This window comes from Trichomycterus rosablanca, chromosome 27, assembly GCF_030014385.1.
Source record: "Trichomycterus rosablanca isolate fTriRos1 chromosome 27, fTriRos1.hap1, whole genome shotgun sequence".
Classification (NCBI taxonomy): Eukaryota; Metazoa; Chordata; class Actinopteri; order Siluriformes; family Trichomycteridae; genus Trichomycterus; species Trichomycterus rosablanca.
This window is the reverse complement of record NC_086014.1, coordinates 874,574-890,407: the sequence shown is the minus strand read 5'-3', so window position 1 is coordinate 890,407 and position 15,834 is coordinate 874,574. Positions and strand designations below refer to the sequence as shown.

The window sequence follows — 15,834 nt, the reverse complement described above, 5'->3', positions numbered from 1 at the left end:
GCTTTAAACAGAACTCTGAGACTGTCACAGAGCAGGTGCATTTATACGGAGACTTGATTACACACAGGTGGATTCTATTTATCACCATCAGTCATTTAGGTCAACATTGGATCATTCAGAGATCCTCACTGAACTTCTGGAGTGAGTTTGCTGCACTGAAAGTAAAGGGGCTGAATAATATTGCACGCCCCACTTTTTAGTTTTTTATTTCTAAAAAAAGTTTAAAATATCCAATAAATTTCGTTCTACTTCACGATTGTGTCCCACTTGTTGTTGATTCTTCACAAAAAATTACAATTTCATATCGTTATGTTTGAAGCCTGAAATGTGGCAAAAGGTTGAAAAGTTCAAGGGGGCTGAATACTTTTGCAAGGCACTGTATACATACACATGTCCACATGTCCCAGCTTGTTTGGGTACGGTGCCCCTGAAGCAGACAGGGTTAAGGGCCTTGCTCAAGGGTCCAACATAGCAAAGCCTGGATTTGAACCAACAATCTTTCGACTGGTACCCCAAAGTTCCACCCACTAGGAGCCCACAGTCCAAAAGAGATGTGGACCATACAGGGATAACTGTTAACTGCTGTTAAAGGTGTGTAACTGTATTTCTGTATTTAAGCAGTCCTGGTTAAGCTGGATGACGTTTCCAGGCAGGGCTAGCGAGCGTCATGATGGACGTTTGTTCCAGCTTGTTGTTGTTCTGACACATCAGGTAACGTTGCAGCACGTTTCCTGCCTGAATGATTCAGATTCCTTTAGCCAGCAATGCAGCCTAAGGCACGTCTACTTGAAATCCGTCTTTCTGATCGGCCCTCTGGTGTCATCACATGGTCTGTAAGAGTTAGCTGAGAGTCTCTTTTATGTAGCATATAGAGCTGTTGATGCATAACTATAGGAACCAGGATGTGAAATCCTACGTGTACTGAATTAAAGGAATAAAACGACTCGTGTCGTTCAGTTCTGATGAAACAGCGTCTTTTTTTTGCAGGTGACCATAATGTTATGTATGTGTGTGTGTGTGTGTGTGTGCTGCAGAGACCGGAGGCTTGTTGAGGCCTGAGTGAGGAACGCTGAAGGATCCGACGCCCTCCACGCCCTGATGCATACGGAGCTGTTACATACACCGCTTGCTCGTAGTTAAGAGGGCGTGAAGGAGTAACTCCAGTGCAGTTAGCTTAAGAGTTACGCTAACAATACCCACCAAGCACGACCGCTCGTATTAAGAGACAAAAAAAACTCTCGGAAACACAAACAAAAAGTACAAAGCAGAAACGTTTACACAACCAATCAGACCAGTGTTCCGAGCAGCGAGGGCAAAAGTGCATTAAAGCACAAATCTTAATCGTACCATTTCAGTTTCATTCTGACAGTCGGTAATGATCGATGTTTAACAACACGCTGCAAAAACGAGCCTGAACTTTCTGTGAAACCCATTAATAAAGTGTGTTTGTTATACTGGGCACCGCTGGTGTGCTTTACTTCAACATTTGTATTTTAAATATTATCGTTGTTCGATGTTAATGACCTGACGTTAATGACAGTCGTTGTTCCATTATAGCTTCATTTAGCAGACGTCTTTAGAACCCAAAAATGGCAACTTTAGTGGTGGGGCTTGAACCAGAACCCTTCCGATTTACCCTACTGCTGCAACTACGTCATTAGCACTAAGACAGTTGAAGGTGTGACTTTTAGTAGACGCTTCCATCAAACTGTCTTATAAACTGATGAGATTCAAACTTGTAGCTCAGCTGCTATCAGCCACCCAGGCGCCTACACAGACGGCACAAGACAGGGTTCGTCATCACTGGGGAGAAAACAAGTGCACAGGGGGCGGCTGACCACGGATGGCACCTCGTGGCCCGGACAGGGTCCCAGTGTATCCCAGGGCGATGCACACTCATTCACTCGCTCATGTTTAGCATCTGAGGGGCACCTGTGCCAACACAGAGACTGAAGGGAAAGGCTGAACCCAGGACAGCGTGGGGATTGTGCACCACATACTCAATCAGCTGCGCAGCTGTGCCACCCGGGAGGTGGGTAACGTGGCATAACACACACACACACACACACAGAGGGCGCTGGGATTCCCAGCCAGCGGTTTTGCTCGTGTTTATCTCTGGAGGTCAGCGGACTTGACATGAATATAAGAGAGAGAGTAACAGGTGCAGGTTTTCAGCACATCGCTTCATCAGCGCCTTCACACACACACACACACACACACACACACACACACACACCCACACACCCACCCACACACACACACACCCACACAGATGCTGAATTGCACTTTAATCCTGTCAGGCTGGAGAAGGTCTCACGTTCCAAACTCACCCCAGCGTCCAGGCTGAGAAAGGAAGACACAAACACCCAACACCGGCCCCACACTGATGATGATGAAGAGAAAAAAATGATTCATTTGGACCAGGACGACTATTGTCCAACGATCCAGATCTTTCCTTCCTCTACTTAGAAAACACCAGCCACATAAAAAAGTGCTTTTGACTGACCAGATTTACACCATGCACAAGAAAGTCCAGTCGCACACACACTATATGGCTGAAAGTATATGGACACGCCTCCTAAATCAGGTGGTTTAAACCACACGCTTGTTAAAAGATGTAATAATATCAATTATATTAATCGATGATACAGTTTCAACCTGGCAACCGGACAGGAAATTCAGCCTTGTATTATTAGCATGACTGCGTCCAGGTGAACAACACAAGGTCTATAAAGACACGGTTTGGAAAGAGTTCTGCACAGAACTCTTGACCTCAACCCAACTCAAGACCTTTGGGATAAATTGGAACGGCAATTGTGAGGCAAGAGTGGGCATGGGTTTCCCATAAATACACTCCAAAATCTTAAAGGAAAGTTTGCCCAGAAAAATTAGGCTGTTCGAGCTTTAGAGAGAGTACCAGCACACACACACACACACACTAACACACACATTTACACAGCCCCTAGAGACTAAATAGTATAAAGGCCTCAGAGAAGTGGGTGTTAGATTATACTAGTATTATACAAGGTCCTCATAAAGGTGAGCTAGAAGTCAGTGCAGATGAATGAACAATTCATAGCGTCACCACAGCTGATCATTCGTCTGCATATTTAATTCAGCACAGTTTTGTACACCGGATGCCCTTCCTGACACAACCCTACTATCTATCCGGGCTTGGCATCAACACTAAAGGTGCATTGATGTGTGTCCTCATAATAGCTAGGTTCTCATAACGCCACACGCCTTTAGCATTCGTGAGCCCAGCCCGAGATTCAAACCCAAATCATTTCAGCACCAAAGAGCAAATCTCCCCACTTAAACACACACACAAGTAAATATCAGTGAACCCTAACCAGTAACGATTCTGCATTGTTCACTGGTTATTATGAATGAGTCACTTTTAAATGACTCCTCATTAGTGAATCAGCACAGAGTCGACGACTCGTTTCATTTACTCAACCTTGCAGGCATTTCTCTTGTTTTGGGTTATTCGAGGTAATACCCTCGGGTTATATATACAGCTCTGGAGGAAGTATGTGAACGCCTCTTTTATTATGAAGTTCGGGAACTTTTGCCACGTATGTAGACGCCGCTCTGTTTTAGCCACACTGCTAACAGTTCTATAAAACCAGTGACGTAAAATAAATGCTATACGCTGGTAAACGAGCGTGTATGAAAGCGGTTTTAGAAACAGCCCTTGTTATTTCGCCTTTACGATATAAGAGACGTAAGGCCGCCTGGGTGGGAAGTATTTTTGTGTGGTGTTTGCAGTCCCAAAATGAACCATCATGTGCATGCTGACCACAGTAACACATCGCATTGTTTATTATTAGCACAGATCTAATCAGCACCTCATCCAACTCTTTCCACAACGACGACCGGCAAACACGACGATTAATCACTGCGGCCAGCAGAGTCCGATTATCAAGCCATCATCAACCGATTCATCACACAATTGTTAAACTTAAACTTGGAGCAAACCTGGAGCGAGCCTGGGGTAAGGGGGGTCCGTGTGGGTGGCGGGATTAATGCACCGTCATTCATCACTGATATCTTTGTATTTAAAATCTGAGCCTTAAACCTGTCCGCTAGTCCAGAGCGGCTCCGCTAATATTTACATTATACAGTATTTACATTTACAGCATTTAGCCGACACATTTATCCAAAGTGACTTACAGTACTGTAAGAGTGTAATGTCGAAGCAATTGAGGGTTAAGGGCCTTACTCAAGGGCCCAGCAGTGGCAACCTGGTGGGGCTTGAACCAGCAACCTTTCGATCACTAGTGTAGGACCTTAACCGCTAGGCTACAACTGCCTAAAAGCAGAATTAATTAACATATTAACACAATCGGTCAAATAATGAAGCGATGCTTGTATTAATTTTGCACCAATACGACCATGTGCAAAAACATCCAGTGATCGGCAGTTCCGCAGGTGAGAACTTCGCCCATTGTCCATTCATCCAGAACCGCAAGACTTGGCACAAATCTCCACTGCGTCATATCAAACAGTTGGTCTCATTGGAGGAGCTTTGAAAGGCTCTGCAGCAAACTCGGTCAAAGTTCAATCAGGTGCATTTTGAGTGGGGCAGCAAGGGGGTGTTAATGCTCCTTAAGAGTCACCTTACCTCCCTGCAGGGCACCCAACCAGGTCAGTGGACCTGCCGAGACCAGAACCCGGATCTCCACACTAGGGGCGGGGGGTTTGCATATTAGACTGCTGTGGCACCCCACGAGAAACAAACCGTGAATATTATAATATTACGCATCACAACATTATAAACTGGTACCAAAATATAACACAGGGTAAAATCAGAGACCGGGATCAGAGTCTGTCCCCTCACACTTAGCCTTGTTAACGTGTCAAAACTGAGACGGTGTGAACTCCAGACATACACCAGACTGTTATTCCCAACATAACATGATGTCCTCGTCTCAGAGCACGATTGTGCAAATGCTTACACTCTGTCTGCATGTGTTACAACACTGGGGTTTCCTAGCAACAATAACAATTCATCCTTTAATTCATTAGATTCAAGGCCAGCTGCAAAAACATCCAGTGATTGGCAGTTCTGTGAGCGGAAAAGCATTGCAAAGTGCCCAACATGCCAACTTAAAAGCACATCGGGCTCCACTTGTGTCAGCCAGCAACATGAATCTAAGATACAGTGAACAATGGTAAATAAATCTTTCCAAGTAAAAGAGTGAAGGTGCTAGACTGGCCTGCCTGGCTGGAACATCTACATTTAATAATTATAAGAGCTGTTTTGACCATATACTGGTGATTCCACATTGATATTTCGCACATAACACATTGCTAGCTGGCTACAATATGTGGACAAAAGTATTGGGACACGCCTCTCTGTGAGTGAATTTGAAGGTTTCATACAGGTAAAGGAACAAAAGTTCCCATAGACACGCTCCAAAAAGGGGGCTGGACTTCTTATTAATGTCTATAGATTTAGAACACAATGTCATTGTAATGTGTGTTTGCTCACGCGGCGTTTATAGCCAGTTTATAGCAAAACACAGAGTCGAACAGGAAGTGAACGACGCAGCCTGGCACGCCGACCACACACAAGGAACAAACGTCAGTGACGGAGCAGGAAACCATCCACGAGAGGAGCGACGGAGCCCAGTTCCGAATCTCACTCTCCCTCCCGGGGGCGCATTGGGAACCGGAGCAGATCGTATCGGGCCCTCAGAGTCACACGGTCGCGCTTCATCATGGTCACGGGGATTATGGGAAAGCAGAGCGTCTCTGAACGGTGAGTCAGAAGCGCCTGCAGACTCATTTGGGGAGAAGTCGTTAAGAGCAGATCAGCCAGTTTAAATATCATGATACAGACTGGAAGAATGTTGGCGTTACGCGCTACAGTGAGACGGACGTTTCAGAGGAGGAAAACGTTCTCAGATGTTTCGCTGGACGTTCACCAGCCTAAATGAAAAATAATCCATCCTTCAGAGTCATTCACGTTTCTGGCATTTAGCGGACGCTTTTACACTAGTGTGACAGTATACTGTCTAAGCAATTGAGGGTTAAGGGCCTTGCTCGAGGACCCAGCAGTGGCAACCTGGCATTGTTGGGGCTTAAACCAGCGACTATTCGATTACCCCTACAGTACCTTAACCACCATGCTACAACTGCCCAACCTGGAGAGTCTTTCTCCAAGTTTGTAAAAAAGCAAAATGCAACCAGAAGTTATATAAGAGAAATGACATGCCTCCAGCTTTGCAACTGCAACAGTTTAGGGAAGGTCCCTTACTGTACCCTGTGCACAAAGCAAACCCCATAAAGACGTGGTTTGACGATTTTGGTTTGGAGGAACTTAAGTGACCTGCACCGAACCTTGTGCCTAAGCCCAGTAAACCCCTGGAATGAATTGGCACACATTCCAACACACACATTTCTGAATCTTGTGGTCAGGCGTACTCGGGGTCTGTGTGAAAACCTATCCTACACTCTCGAGAAGAGGGCGTGTCTAAATTCTTAGATCCCTTAAAATTCTGAGTGATGATCTGAGACAAGCCCAGCATTCAGTGCGGCACGACTTCTCCCACAAAAAATGACAAATGTGGAGGACAAATGAAATGCAGAGCAACCAACGGAGTTCTTTTCAAATGGACAGGTTTTTTTTGTATCATTAAAATCCGTTACCCTGGAGTCATGAATCTGTCTGAACGTGTGGTCATTCAGCATGGAGAGAAATGCTGGAAGTCCAGCACACAGCGAGAGGAAACCACAACAATGCTGCGTGTTTACTCAGCCCCCTGAACCTGTGACCGACAGAGGGAAAATAAATCAGGTAATTTTCCTCCTCATAAAAACCATCGCAACAAAAAATGCTTCAAACAAAGCCGGCTTTCATTTGTAGGTGGAGGCAGCGGCCGCTCCGAGCACCGCCTGTATCCTGTTATGATGGAAAAATATACCGGTGTTCCTGCGACCGTCCTGGTGAGAGCCGCCGCTTTGGGGTCGTCCATGTCAAAACACACGCCTCTGGTTCACATCTGGACTTTTACTGTAACAAACCCAGCTAATGTGGCACAATAACAGAGAATTAATTCTGTTTAACATTGTATTGTTTTATGCCTTCTTCTTCCGTCCATTATATTCAGGTTATTTCTGTTATTTCTATTTCTCAAGGACGTTTAGACTCTCACAAAACGAGGGTCTGGGAAAAGAGGAAAAAACAACAATAACGCTGAAATATTAGCGTCCAGTTCTAATCATAACGTGCTATACGAAGCTGATGGTTCAGCTCAGTGTGTGTGTGTGTGTGTGTGTGTGTTAACACGGAGAAAAGGCATTTCAGATGGGGCTGTGACTGCTGACCGGGGTCCAAGTCCACATAGTCTATAATTAAACTGAACTGGTGTTCAGAAACGCCGCGTTTGCATCCGGAGAATAAAAGCTGCTCCCAGTTTTTGCTCCTGTACTAAATGTTTCAGACATTGTTTTAGACAGACTGCTTTCATTAACAAGTACTGAACAATACAACCGTGTGTACTAGCATTTTTAAATTAGCTAGATAGCTAAAGAGACATTTGAATATTAACAGAGGGCTTAAATAACAGTAATATTGTGAATGTCCAGTGTTTTCTTTAAAAATGGAATATAGTAATAAACTGCCTTAAATGGTAATGCTACCATTACAAAAAAAAATACGAAATAAAAATGTAGTTGCACTGAACTGCATTCTAGACCAAATGTGGGGCACTAAATAGTGTGTATAATAAGTAACTAACTAGCTAGTACGCTATCAAGGGATTTGGAACTTTGTGAAGCTGTCTAACGCCCCAGCACACCACTGCGGAGAGTTCCAATCCACAGCCGGGCATCCACACAAACACAATTGGCCGTGTTTGAGGGAGGGAAGGTTGGACAGGGTCTCCTCCTTGCCCTGTAATATGTGAACTCTGGGAAATGGAAGTCACACGGACCTTGGCGTGGCCCTCTGTAAGCTATACGGCTCTGTGTGGGAATCCAACACTGGCAGGTGATAAGAAGTGGCTACAGGGGCGTGTGGTGATCGGGGGTCATGCAGGCAGCAGTGGATTCCCAATCGGGAATTGGGAATGACTAAATTGGGGGATAAAGAGGGATAAATGGTAAAATAATCATTAAAAAGTCATTAAAATTAAAATATATATTACTGATAAATAGTAAAAAAATTACTGTTACTAAGACACAGTTGAAAGATGCCTGAGTCAGATGTGCAGCTTTAACATGAATACACAGTTACACACACTGCATGCAAAGACGATAAGAAAGTTCAATCATATTCTAACAAAATGTAAAATCTAGATACGTTACTACAGGGCAGTGATAGCTCAGTGGTTAAGGTACTGGACTAGTAATCAAAAGGTTGCCGGTTCAAGCCCCACCACTGCCAAGTTGCTACTGTTGGGCCTCAATTGCTCAAAATTGTGTTCAATCATACCTGTAAGTCGCTTTGGATAAAAGCGTCTGCTAAATGCCGAAAATGTAAATCTAAATGTACTACGTTTTCACTGGAGGGTAAACAGCGTTTTCTCTACAGTGAGAGTAAACAGTTTCAGTCATGCAGTTTGTACAATGCTAACAAGTTGCTAAAAAGCTTCCTTTATTTATTTAACACTCTGTTTTGCATCAAAGCTAAGAGGCTATCGTTATCGACGTCTTGATTGAGCCACATTTTGCATAAAAGGAAACAAAGTTTGAATTACTTTTTCCACTGTAAAGTCACTCGATCACCCTCATGTTTTGAAGGAAGGGGCGCTGGTGGTCCCGTATTAAGCAATGCGAGGTTACTGTAGGTGATCTGAGATTTGACGGTCAGACATGCGTCCTGATTTAAAATCCTGGAGCTGAGATTTACTGGAACACAAACACACACTGGTGATGACACTGTGAACAGGACTGAACGTGTCTGAGCGTTTTACTGATACAAGATCAACATCATCGTTCAGTTCAGTGTTGGGACCTGCAGGATCAGGATCGCTTCACATCAAGTATGTAATAAAGTGGGCGGATTTTAAAGCAAAGGAAGATTCATGATGACTATTTAGGGTTTTAGAAACCTTAAAGATTTTGGTACAACATGAAGACCATTAAAGAAAAATGAAAATAAGAGCACACAGGCGACTCTAAAAACACCTCGTCTCACTGATCGTTGTGTAGTAATACTATTACTGTTTGTTTTTACTTAAATCCAAATGTTTTTGGCAAATTTTACTTGTATTTTTTACACTATCAAAAGATAATTGAGACTTTAATCAATTTTCAAACAGACACTGTCGACAATCAGGGCGATAATGCTACATGTTATGTACTAACTTAGTGCTTTTGATTGCATTTAGCTCACACTTTTATCCAAAGCGACCGAATACAATGTAGGTAATTCAGGGTTAAGGGCCTTGCTCAGGGGTCCAACAGTGCCACCTTTTCAGACATGGGGCTTGTACCAGTGACCTTCTGATCCCTAGTACAGGGCTTTAACCACTGAGCAACCACTGTACAAAAATATTACCAAAACATAAAAACCCTTCCCAAAAATCTGCATGATTGAAGGAACTGAAGGTTACTGAAATACATTGGTGTGAAGAAAGCTATTGATTCATTTATATAGATTTGAGACTCCTGTGAACCACAAGAAGAGCAGATCAGATGTTTATCAGCCTATAGAAAGTGTCGTTTTAGTCTGATTGTCATGTTATCCGTGTCTGTTTTGGTAAACCCAAATCTAGTCTGTTTCTGCAGCTTTGGTTACTTGTAGCTGGATCTTATAAACAATAGAAGTTTAGCTTTTTTGTTTACATAGGGAGAAAGCCATACTTGATTTATTATATTTATATTTATCAACATTTAAACAGATTTTGTAGACTGATTCTGTATTTGAACATGGTTTAGTGCTGCCTGTCTGACCAAACAAATCAGTTGTTTGCTTAATCTGTAGAATTATGTTCATGCTTAATATTTGCGTTTCATTTCATTTCCATTAAACTATGGACTTAAAACGTTCTAAAAATGAAATTAAAATGTCAGTCTTGAAAAACAGCAGTATGAACGAGGTCTTTTGTTCTGTTATGTGCTGCTCCAGATCCCCTAATCTTCCCTCTTTCTACACGTGTTTGTCTTGCGGTGATCCTAGTCTGGGCTGTGAACCTACCTCATTCACCGAAATACAGATTACTCAAGAACATTACCTCAGTTCCCCCGACCGCTGGATTATAAACATCGACGGTAACTCAGTTACCCGAGTTCGGACTTGTTCGTTCTTACCTTGCAACCTGGCACAGCTATTCTTCCCAGCAATGCAGGACCTTGTGGGGTTGAGAAACGGGGCTTTTTTTTGGCAACGTCCAATGAGAAAACCCTAAGAAATCAGTAAAAGCTGTATTTTTTAATAAAGAGAGAGAGAGAGAGAGAGAGAGAGAGAGAGAGAGAGAGAGAGAGAGAGAGAGAATGAGAATAGATCCTGATATACCTTGTCGGAAAATAATGGAATCACCACACTGGGAGGATGTTCACCTGATTTCATTCTGGCTTTCTTCACACAAAATCTCAAAATAATTAAATAAACTTGTTTGAATTACTGGCATATTGCTTCTAGGTCTAGTAGAAGGATACAAATATGGAAATACTTAATGTTGAGCGGTATACCGCAATAGCGGTTGACAGACCGGCTTTGCTTGGACCTTGATTGAGATCCAGACAGTTTCGTGATCACGTCATTGAATTGATGCACCATTTAAGCTTTAAGCTTTAAGCTCTGTGTCCTGAAAAAAAGTTTTCTATCAACAGAGTGAGAAAACTTGACTGTTGGGGTAATGACCACTATCATCCCTGGTCCCTGGGAATTACCAACACTCAGTGCTGGATTTCTTTCTTAAAGGAGTTTTATAACCTTTTTCAATACGCTGAGACCCTGTAAACACGCCCTGCTAACGTTTACATTTGTGACATTTTGCAGACGCTTTTATCCAAAGCGACTTACAATTTTACTGAATACAGTTCAAGCAACTGAGGTTCTAGGATCTTGCTCAGGGGCCCAACAGTGGCAACTTGGTGGTGGGGCTTGTATCAGCAACCTTCTGATTGCTTGTCCAGTACCATAACCACAATAATTAGATTTTATTTCTTCGAGGTAGGATTCACAAGGGCAGAACGTTCTGCTAGTATAGAAAAATGTCCTATCTATGATAGAATTATTTGCTATGAAGTAAATAAATAACTGTGTGAACCTCCTCAGAGTGGGATGATTCCAGAATCTGTGCCAGGAATTTTATCTGCATTCTGTGTTTCTGCAGTGTCCTAAACACACACACACACACACACACACACACACACACACACACACACACACACACACACACACACACACACACACACACACACACACACACACGCATTCCTGAGAATCATTTTAAAGCAGTTATCACTGAAAACGTTTTGCTCGGTACATTCCATTAACACGTCTGTAATCAAGTGGCCACGATTTCTCTCACTCACACAAACATACAAGATCAACGAGATTATTTCACGCGCTGCCATTAAGAACTATTAACCCAACACGCTATTCTAACGGCTGATTCACGGAGCTACACACACAGAGACCGTGCATGTAAATATAATCCCAGTTTACATTTATTCTTTCTTTTTCCTACAACACTTACTCATGTAAATAGTAGTGTAACGTAGTTTAATCTGCCGTTCATTACGTTTTCTCAACCTAATTTAAGCACTAGATATTAGATATAGATGTGTGTGTGTGTGTGTGTGTGTTGGGGGTCAGGAGGAGGCTCTCATATATCGTCCTAATTAAAGAAATCTCTCTGAAATGCTGACTCGACTCTCACCATCCACCAAACAAATAAAAATTAAATTCCTTTAAAAACTAAACCCTTGTTTAACAGCAACATGCTGATACTTGATGTGGATCCTGAATCTCCTCACAGGTCTGAACTGCTTTAAAGCCAAAACAGTTTCCTAACGATCATGTGATCTGATCTGCACACATTAAACACGCTGAATAAATGGGAGAAGAACTTCTTCTCTTTGGTTCATTAGTCTGAGATGGGGTGTGAGGTTTAGTGCCATTTAAGCTGGAGAAAGTCAAAAGTAAATGGACACCAGTTATAATTATAAGCGGGGCTAAAAGATTCATGAAGACGTGCTTTGAAGCGTTCGGTGTGAAGGACCTGCACCCCAGTGAACACTCTCAGTGCCTGACCTTACAGATGTTTCTTTAAATTAAAAAAGGTACAAATTTCCACAGACACACCCTAAAACCTTGTGGAAAAAGCCTTCACATAAATATAGGGTTAGCAACTACATGTTAACGTCCATGGATTTAAAATGTGATGCCCAACAAGCCCATGGTCAGGCGTCCACATACGTTTAGTGATCATCATTACAGGTTACACATTTACATTTTCGGCATCTAGCGAACGGTTTTGTTTAAAATAACTAACAGAACTGTGACAGTATAATGTCTAAGCAATAGGGTTAAGGGATTTGCTTAAGGGTCCAACATTGGCAACCTGGCAGTGGTGGTTGTTGTACCAGCGACCTTACGACTACTAGTCCAGTACTTTAACCACTAGGCTACAACTGCCCATTTGGTACCCACTGGTATCCATTACAACCAAACCACAGATACAGACATGATGATTAAAAATGCAGGAATGTTTTATATTAAATAATGCTTCCATCTGTTACACAGAAACAGCCAAACTGATAACATCACCGACTTCTAACACTGACCACAGAATCAAACAACCCAGTCAATCTGGCAACCTTGTTTTCTGTAAAAATAAAAAAACTAGACAAACCAGATGTGTGTTTAACAATGAGATAACATCAGGATGTTGTAACACCACCACTGTCCCTGCACACCACAAACCCACACCCACCTAACAACTTTCATCAGCACGACCTGGATCTGTTATGGACACGGTGCAGTAAAAACTCACTGGAAAAAAAATCACCAGCCATTGTCTATACATATATTAGCTTAAAACTTTGCAGCAACAGTTTAGGGAAGGCTCTTTCCTGTTCCAGCATGAGCACGCTCTGTAAGGACATGAAGAAAAGCTCAGTGTCCTGGACAGAGCCCTGATCTCAGCCTCATTTAACAGCACTGGAATGAACCGGAACACCAACATCAGTGTCATGTTGTGACTGAACGGGCACAGATTCCCACAGACATGCTTCAAAGTCTCCAAAGAGTGCCTACAGACTAGAGCTAGAGCCTAGTAGTCGACTAGGCTAATTCTGTCCTGATTTAAAACCAGTAAAATGCTGAAGCAGAAGCGCGACTGACACTTCACGCTGTGGTTTTCTTTCACGTGGCACAAAAGACCTGGTACGAGTCGATGTGTTTATGTGGGTTAAAAGATGCCAGAGCGCGATCTGCTTTCCTCAAATCACACGATGCCCTTGTGACAGCAGAAACCAAGACTTCCTGTCAGCACCCAACGTCGCCGGGTGATTTAGAGCTTGAATCTGAGGCAGTTCTTACAAAATATATGACATGACTAAGATTTAATATGGAAGAGAACAGGAGCAGGGATCACGATAGACATGAGGGAATTAATACTGAGAGTTTCTGTCAACAGCCTGACTGTCTTTAAGGTCACAGTGGAAGCAGAACACAGGAGCGCTGAGTCTGTTTTACATACATAAACATAAAAACTGCAGAACGATATTCATGCATCAACGGTAGGGCACGAGGCACGAGCAACGTCACAATACAAGTCACACCGCTGTGGATAAACCTCAAGCAATGGGCTATTCAAGCATTATACACTATTCAAGAAATTGAAGTGTGCCTATGGGAATATGCGCCCATTCTATATACCGTAGCTATAAAGCATCTGAAAGGACATGACTAATGTTAGACTGAAGGCTTGGCTTTCGATTCATCCCAAGGATGATCAATAGGGTTGAGGTCAAGTCTCTGAGCTGACCACTGGAGTTCCTCCGCATGTCTTAATGGACCTTAATTTGGATAATGGAGCTTTTACACCTAGAAGGCACTTTATGTAATAAGAAAACAAATGCAATAATGTAAACATTGTTTATTAGCTGTAGAATTGCCGGGCACCTCCTTTAAAATCACATTATATCATCCCATTTTGGGCACAGCGAACCACGTGCCCGTGATGAACACGAATGGATTTTTTGAACACTGATCAGTCAGAAAGCACAAACACGACACTACCAAAAAGTGCTGCAGCTTACCACACCTTATTCTTATGATATTAAGTTTATTTTATTACTAATTACTTAATTATAATGAACTTAGTCACTGCCAGGCATAGCCCTGCTTGTCTGCCTACCATTGTTGCACTGAATCTCTGCTCTACTACAGTTTCTATTGGTCAATAAATAGAAATCGTGCACTAACAATTAGAAAAGTGGCGTTTTTATGTTTGTGTGTCTTCTTGATTATCTTTAATACTAATGACACCTTTAAAACTAACCACAAATAAAGTACAATGACTCTCATTAGTACTGAATTAGACTTTCAGTGTATCTGACTCCTGATTTGCATTTGTCTATATACACACACACCATCAAAAAACATTCAGCGCTTCAGGTCTGTTAGCTGTGCTGTTAACATGCTGTTTGGTGTACGTTATATTTGCACACAGGCCTGAAGAGTTAAACGTTTCAGCATTTTTAAAGCTCAGCCTAAAGCAAAACCGTACGAGGGCAAACCTCTGCGACATTCATCATAGACCTGACAACTATTAATGTGGGGAGCGTCTCACTGCCTGCATAACCCTGCACACGCTGTTCACAAGCCCTGCACGAGTCTCCTGAGCGCCGCTGTTCTCTTCTGTTTTGAGGAAAACACAACAGTCATACACAAGATATTAACACATTCTGGCTGAGATGGAAAAGTCCAAAACAGACTGTTAAAATCACAAGTTCGTACATTCGCTACCTGCCTATGTACATAAATGGAAAAAACCTTCCACTCACCATGAGAAAAAACATAACACTGCTTTTCTTCTGCCTAGATTTTCTTCTAACAGAGTTCCAGCAGATTCGTGTCCCTGGACTGTTTATTATTAATCTATTTGTACTAGAGAATCAGTGTATTCAGATTTAATTCTATTTTTTAATGTGTTGCCAATCACCTCCTTAATGATAATTGTTAATTGTCTGCTGCCAGCTATTAACTTACACACAATTATGCTATATTATGCTATATCAATTGGCTATATTATATGCTATAAAAAGCGTCCCTTGATTAAAATAACAATTACAAGATGATTTGGGTTTTTTTTCAATTTGCATTTAACAAGCCTTTCAGTTATTCAACAGCCTCCCTTGATACCAGCTCTGAGTCTTCACCTATAATACCTAATACGTAAAGCTAAAGCGTAAAGACGTGACAAGGGATCTGAGATCATTACTCTACACAAAATCTCTCCAGACTCACGTCAAGGGACTCGAATGACCATAACAAAATCTTGCTGTGGTCAGTCAATCATGTTTGGGTTGTTTTGGATCGTTATCCTGCTGGTACAGATACAACCACAGTCTAGCTTCAATGCCACTAAACAAGGTTGGGATGAATTGGAACATCAACTGCAAGCTAGGCCTTCTCAGCAAAAATTGGTGCCTGATCTTTCAGAGCCACATAGGAAGGGTGTTTGGGTGGCACAAACTTCATATTGATGTCCATGGTTTGTAATGGGATGTTCAACAAGCTCATAGTAAACAGTTGACATACTTTTGGGAATACAGGACATGAGCCAATTAAATTAAAATGTATTACAAATACAAAATATTCTATTTCAAATATTTTATCCTAATCAGACATCATGGTGGCACAGC

General features: G+C 42.3%; 1 protein-coding gene across 2 annotated transcripts in view; it reads right to left on the bottom strand.

Annotated features, from left to right (window-relative positions):
* The window catches only part of piezo1 (piezo type mechanosensitive ion channel component 1 (Er blood group)), a 60,934-nt gene that overhangs the window by 43,937 nt on the left and 1,163 nt on the right, over positions 1-15,834 (bottom strand). The gene's annotated exons all lie outside the window — the stretch shown is intronic.